The sequence below is a fragment of the Sapajus apella genome, unplaced genomic scaffold, assembly GCF_009761245.1.
Source record: "Sapajus apella isolate SASKATOON/1434 unplaced genomic scaffold, GSC_monkey_1.0 scaffold141, whole genome shotgun sequence".
Taxonomy (NCBI): Eukaryota; Metazoa; Chordata; class Mammalia; order Primates; family Cebidae; genus Sapajus; species Sapajus apella.
Genome location: NW_022437081.1, coordinates 120,288 through 125,745, shown reverse-complemented (window position 1 = coordinate 125,745; position 5,458 = coordinate 120,288). Strand labels below are relative to the sequence as shown.

The 5,458-nt window shown below is 48.9% G+C and overlaps 1 long non-coding RNA gene across 1 annotated transcript in view; it reads left to right on the top strand.

Annotated features, from left to right (window-relative positions):
• Positions 1-6: 6 nt before the first annotated feature.
• Positions 7-5,458, top strand: part of LOC116540519 — a 19,371-nt gene continuing 13,919 nt past the window's right edge. The window contains exon 1 of the long non-coding RNA XR_004264477.1: positions 7-198. This is a non-coding gene — a long non-coding RNA (uncharacterized LOC116540519). The remainder of the gene's footprint in view (positions 199-5,458) is intronic.

Below are 5,458 nucleotides of genomic sequence, written 5' to 3'. Positions count from 1 at the left end.
CTCATCATCTGTCCAATTCCCTAGTTTTAGATCTCTCTTCTCCCTATTGGAGGAAACTGGATGCCCTAACAGCTCACCTATCTTAACAGATAATAGGAAGAAAGAGGGCTTAATGATGCCTATGACACAGCTACCTGTCCATCTCACAGATTACACACCTTACACTGAGTACCATTATATAAACAGGTTCCCTTCTGTGTTCCCATACATTTATAAGAACCGCAGGACAAAAAAATGGCAGCAACGTTTACATCCTACCTGGTGTACATACTGACAGCATTCTTCAAAATTAGTTAATGTCCCTACTGTGCAAGTCCAAATATTAAGAAGAACAAGTCCCACGATGAATCTCCTCATGCTTCGGCCGTGCGTGGACCAGCCAGCTTTCGGGATGAGGCTGGAGCAGGGCTTGTTGTCCTTCTTAAGGTGATTCTGCAGTCCTTGCCTTGGTCTAAGTCTCAGCTGTTGACGGTTTTGACACGGCTGAGGTGGATTCAGTCTGGGATTCCCTCTACCTTCACGGCTGTGGGATTGGTCAGGATCAGGTCTGAGGTCCTTTCCATTGTGGCTTTAGAGGGGCTGTACTCCTGTCCTTTATCCACACATGATTACCTAGTGAGAAAGGGTGAACCGGGGAGAAAAAGGCTTACAGGACATTTGTTATTTACTTAGGTTGAAGTATCCTAAGCAATTCTCCTTAGAGCTGGTAACTAGCATCTAACTCAATCTCTCCCCACTCCCGAGGAGTTCCTAGAGATGCCCAAAGTAGGGAAGGGGGCCTATGTTATAAGACTTCATAGGGGAATATCCTGTTTTTCCTAAAGGGGGTGCCTCTAATTTCGAATAACCCCAAGGGAAGTGCCTGCACCCGCTCTAATCTTGTTTCCTGAACACTTTCCCTAGGATGTTTTTGATGGTCCGGTTCATTTTTTCCACTTTTCTGGAACTCTGGGGTCAGTAGGCAGTGTGCAGTTTCCAGGTGATACCCAAGGCCGTTGCTGTTTTCCGGACTAAATCTGCCACAAATGCTGGTCCACTGTCTGCTCCGATGTGCAGTGGCAGTCCAAACGTAGGGGTAAGATCTCAAAGCAGCACACAGATTACTTCATGGGCTCTTTCAGTCCCATCCAGAGTATGTGCACACCAGGACCAACAAACACTTATGTCCCCCACTCTTGGACATTTCAATAAAGTCTGCCTGGATATCTTCAAACGGAGCTGCTCCATAAGCTTGAATTCCAGGAGAAATAGCTGGACCCAGACTCGCGTTGTGTTGCCGACATGTAATGCATCGCTGTGCCACAGTTTTGGTCAAGGCTGCTAAGTGTGAGATGTAAAAGTACTGGCCCAACATCTTTTCAAGCGACTCTTGACCTAAATGAGTTGTACGGCTTGTACAACTGCTACCCCCAGCAGCTGTGGCACTGCTATTCTTACATCTGGCAGTTGGGTCCATCCTTCTTTAATCAGTTGCCCCCTTCTGTCTGGAGAAAGTCTCTTTCCTCCTTAGAGTAAGTAGGCATTAGATTAGGGATCTGGGGAATCAGCGGGGCTGTAACTGCTATTCAGTAAGGGGTAGATGCTGCCTTACTAGCTGCTGAATCCGCTCGGGAATTTCCCAGGGCCATGGAGGTGTGGGCCCACTGATGTCCCCGGCAATGCACGACCGCCACTTTCTGGGGCTTCCAGACTGCTTCTAGCAGCTGCAAGATTTCATGCTGAAAGTTTATTTCTTTTCCCACTGAAGTTAACAGGCCTCTCTCTTTGTACAGTGCTCCATGTACTTGGAGAGTTGGAAAGGCATAACGAGAGTAAACGTTTACCACCTTATCTTTACTCAGCTCTAGGGCTTGAGTTAAAGCAATGAGTTCAGCCTTCTGAGCTCAGGTGCCCTGAGGCAAGGATTTGGCCTCGATTACAGTGTCCAGAGTTACCACGACATAGCCTGCGCATCTTTCCCCTCGTGGATTGACAAAGCTGCTCCCATCCACATACAGCTCCCAGTCTGCTACTGTCCATGGCTGATCCCGAAGATCAGACCTGCTGGAATAGACTATGTCCAGGACTTCAACGCAGTTGTGTTCAACGGGACCCTCTGACATTGGGAGCAAAGTGGCAGGGTTTAAGGTGTTGCAGACTTCAATGGTGATGTGGGGATTTTCACATAGCAGACCCTGGTATTTGGTCAGCCTAACATCTGATAACCAGTGGTGCCCTCTGGTATTCATTAGAGTCACTACTGTGTGAGGTGCCTTGATATTTAGGTTCTTTCCCAGAGTTAGCTTATCTGCTTCTTGTGCCAGCAGAGCAGTTGCTGCCAGGGCCCTTAAGCATGGGGGCCATCCTTTGGCTTTGGAAACTCCATCCAGCTGCTTGGAGAGGTAAGCTACAGGCCTGGGCCAAGGTCCTACTGTTTGGACTAGGACCCCAACTGCCACTTTTTCTCTTTCTGCCACATATAATGTGAAGGGCTTTGTTAAATCAGGCAGCCCCAAAGCTGGAGCTGACATTAGTTTTGTTTCCAGTTCCTGGTAGGCCTGATGCTGCCGGGATCCCCATTCAAAGGGCTCCTTGTCTCCCCACTTTGTCACATCATAGAGGGGTTTGGCTAGTACTGCGAAGTTTGGAAATCCACAATTTACAAAACCCACCGCTCCCAGGAGCTCTCTTGCCTGCCTTTTAGTCTCAGGTTCTGTCACTCTGCAAGCGGCTTGCTTCCTCTTTGCTTCTAGGCTGCTTTCCCGCTTCCAGATGGTAAGCCTCAGATACTACATTTGCTTTTTGGCAAATCAGGGCTTTCCTTTTAGACACTTTATATCCACAGTCCTCCAGGTGCCGAAGTAAGGCATTTGTTTGTACACCCGACTGCCGTGGGGTGTCCCAATAGAAGGTTATCAGCATACAAGGGCAGCATGCAAGCAAGAAGCTTCTGGGGGGCGGTCACGGGCTGATGCCTCCCCAAAGATGATGAGAGAGTTTTTGAGCCCCTGGGAAGCTGGGTCCAGGTGTATTGAGTGGTTACACCTGCTTCTGGCTAGGAAGCCTCCACCCTCCTTCTCAAGGGACAATGGGAGCCTGGATAACCCCTGCCTAAGGCATTTTTAGCTACAGGGAGTCTCCTTTTTGAATGGGATAATGGCCCTTGATTTACATAACAGGTTTTGCCGGAGAAGAGGGGGCAGGGCAGTCCATTAAGTACAAGAAAGTCTTCTCTTAACACCTTAATAGCTCTAACAATATTGGTTCTGGTTTTTTCCATGGGGGGTTACAGGGCTGTCGTCCAGATTGTGGGCTCTTTGGGGGCATATGAGTCCGGCCCCCCTCTCTTTTAGTCCAGTGGCCCTTCCATTAGATTGAACAGAGCCCCTTCACTTTTTATCTGGATCCTCATGCTTAGGATCGCCCTGTTCTCTCATTAACTGTGGGCATTTTTTCCCCAGTGTCCTATTTCTTGACAAAATGCACACTGATCGCATTGCAGGCACAGGCGGGCAGACTGTGGGGCTTTCCAGGAACCCCTCTTTTTCCACGCCCTTGGGGGTGTTCCTCTCATAGCAGCAATCAAGTCAGCCTTCCGTTGAGCCTGACGTTCCCTTTCCCCGTGATTTTCCCTCTGGCTTACCACCTCTTGGTTTACAAATGCCTGGTTAGCTACTTCCAATAACTAAAGTATTCATACATGCAAATCCTGCCTGTTTCTGCCACTGAATTTGCCTGGACTTGGGAGTCTGCGTTTCTCGGTGGTGAGGGGGATGGTGGTTTCTAGCAGTCTATCCCTTGGCTACTAAAACAGTCGCTGCCTGCTCTCTTAGCCACTTTGGAGGGTTTAACACTGACTGCAACCACGAGTCTATGTATGGAAATTGATCAAGGCGTTCTAGCTCACCGTATATAACCTCATGCCTTACTTTGGAGACAAGGGACCTGTCTAGGGTCCCCTCTGGGGGCCAACCGACCCCAAACGCTGGCCAGTCTTCCCTACATAAAACCCTCGATTTATCTGGTGTCATAGTTACTTTATAATTCCCACTAAATCCCTTCTTGAAATTTTTCAGCATGATTTCTAAAGGGGTGGGCTTACTATGGGAGTGACCCATATTAACAATTCAAAGGAATAATTCCCACACTTAGGAGAGTGTCAGTTCACTCACAGCAGTTCCCGCCTAGCAAGATGCAGCACAGAACACGCTCCAATTTACATTCACTTCAATCCTTTTGCGACACCCAGAGGCTTCTTTACTCAGCCTTCTGTGGCTGTCTCTAATTCTTACAAATAGCTCGACGACATGGATACACAACCACACACACAGACACACATCCGAATGCTCTCCTTCAAACCCAACAGAGAGCTACCTTCCAACATGCCGATCTGGCACCTGTGGGTGATCAGGCCACGCTTTCACCCAAAACGGAATGGGCTACTCTCCCGGGTACGATGACACAGACACACATCCAAACACAGACACACATCCAAATGCTCTCCTTCAAATCCAACAGAGAGCTACCTTCCAATGTGCCGATCTGGCACCCATGGGTGATCAGGCCATGCTTCCACCCAAAACGGGGTGGGCTACTTTCCCAGGTACAATCTTACCAAATTCAGTTGTCCAGACTTCCCCAAATGCTCGTTCCTCCTCAGTGTTCAGCCACTGGGTGGATCCGGACTGCAGGGCCTCCCTGCTCCGCTCTGGTAAGGCTTTTCCACCTGGCAAATACCTGCCTAGGAGCACTCTCCGGATACGTCACCCCAGGGAGCAGGATTCCTCCCCCCCCGCAGGGATGCTCCACAGGGCTAGGCAAACCACCTAAGAGACTTTTCCCCACCGTCTGCTATTCGAGACTCGCTTCCCGGCCAACGCACCAAAATGTAGCAGGAGCGGCCGCAGGAAACAGATCTCTCGGACACCAAATATTGGAGGAAGGAGTTTATTCGGCCAGGAGCCAGGTGGCATATTTGCCTAATATCCAAGCTCCCCTAACAAAGGAAGGTTCCTTCTTTATATAGGCTTATACTTTAGATGTTACAAGTGGAAGAATCTTAGGTTTATAGCTTAACATATGAAAAGGGTCTCTGTTTACAGTCTTAGGAATTACAAATGAAAAGGGTTTCAGTTTACCATCTTAGGAATTACATATGAAAAGGGTTGCCGGGCACGGTGGCTCAAGCCTGTAATCCCAGCACTTTGGGAGGCAGAGGCGGGTGGATCACGAGGTCAAGAGGTCGAGACCATCCTGGTCAACATGGTGAAACCCCGTCTCTACTGAAAATACAAAAAAAAAATGAGCTGGGCATGGTGGGGCGTGCCTGTAATCCCAGCTACTCAGGAGGCTGAGGCAGGAGAATTGCCTGAACCCAGGAGGCAGAGGTTGCGGTGAGCCGAGATCGCGCCATTGCACTCCAGCCTGGGTAACAAGAGTGAAACTCCGTCTCAAAAAAAAAAAAAAAAAAAAAAAAAAA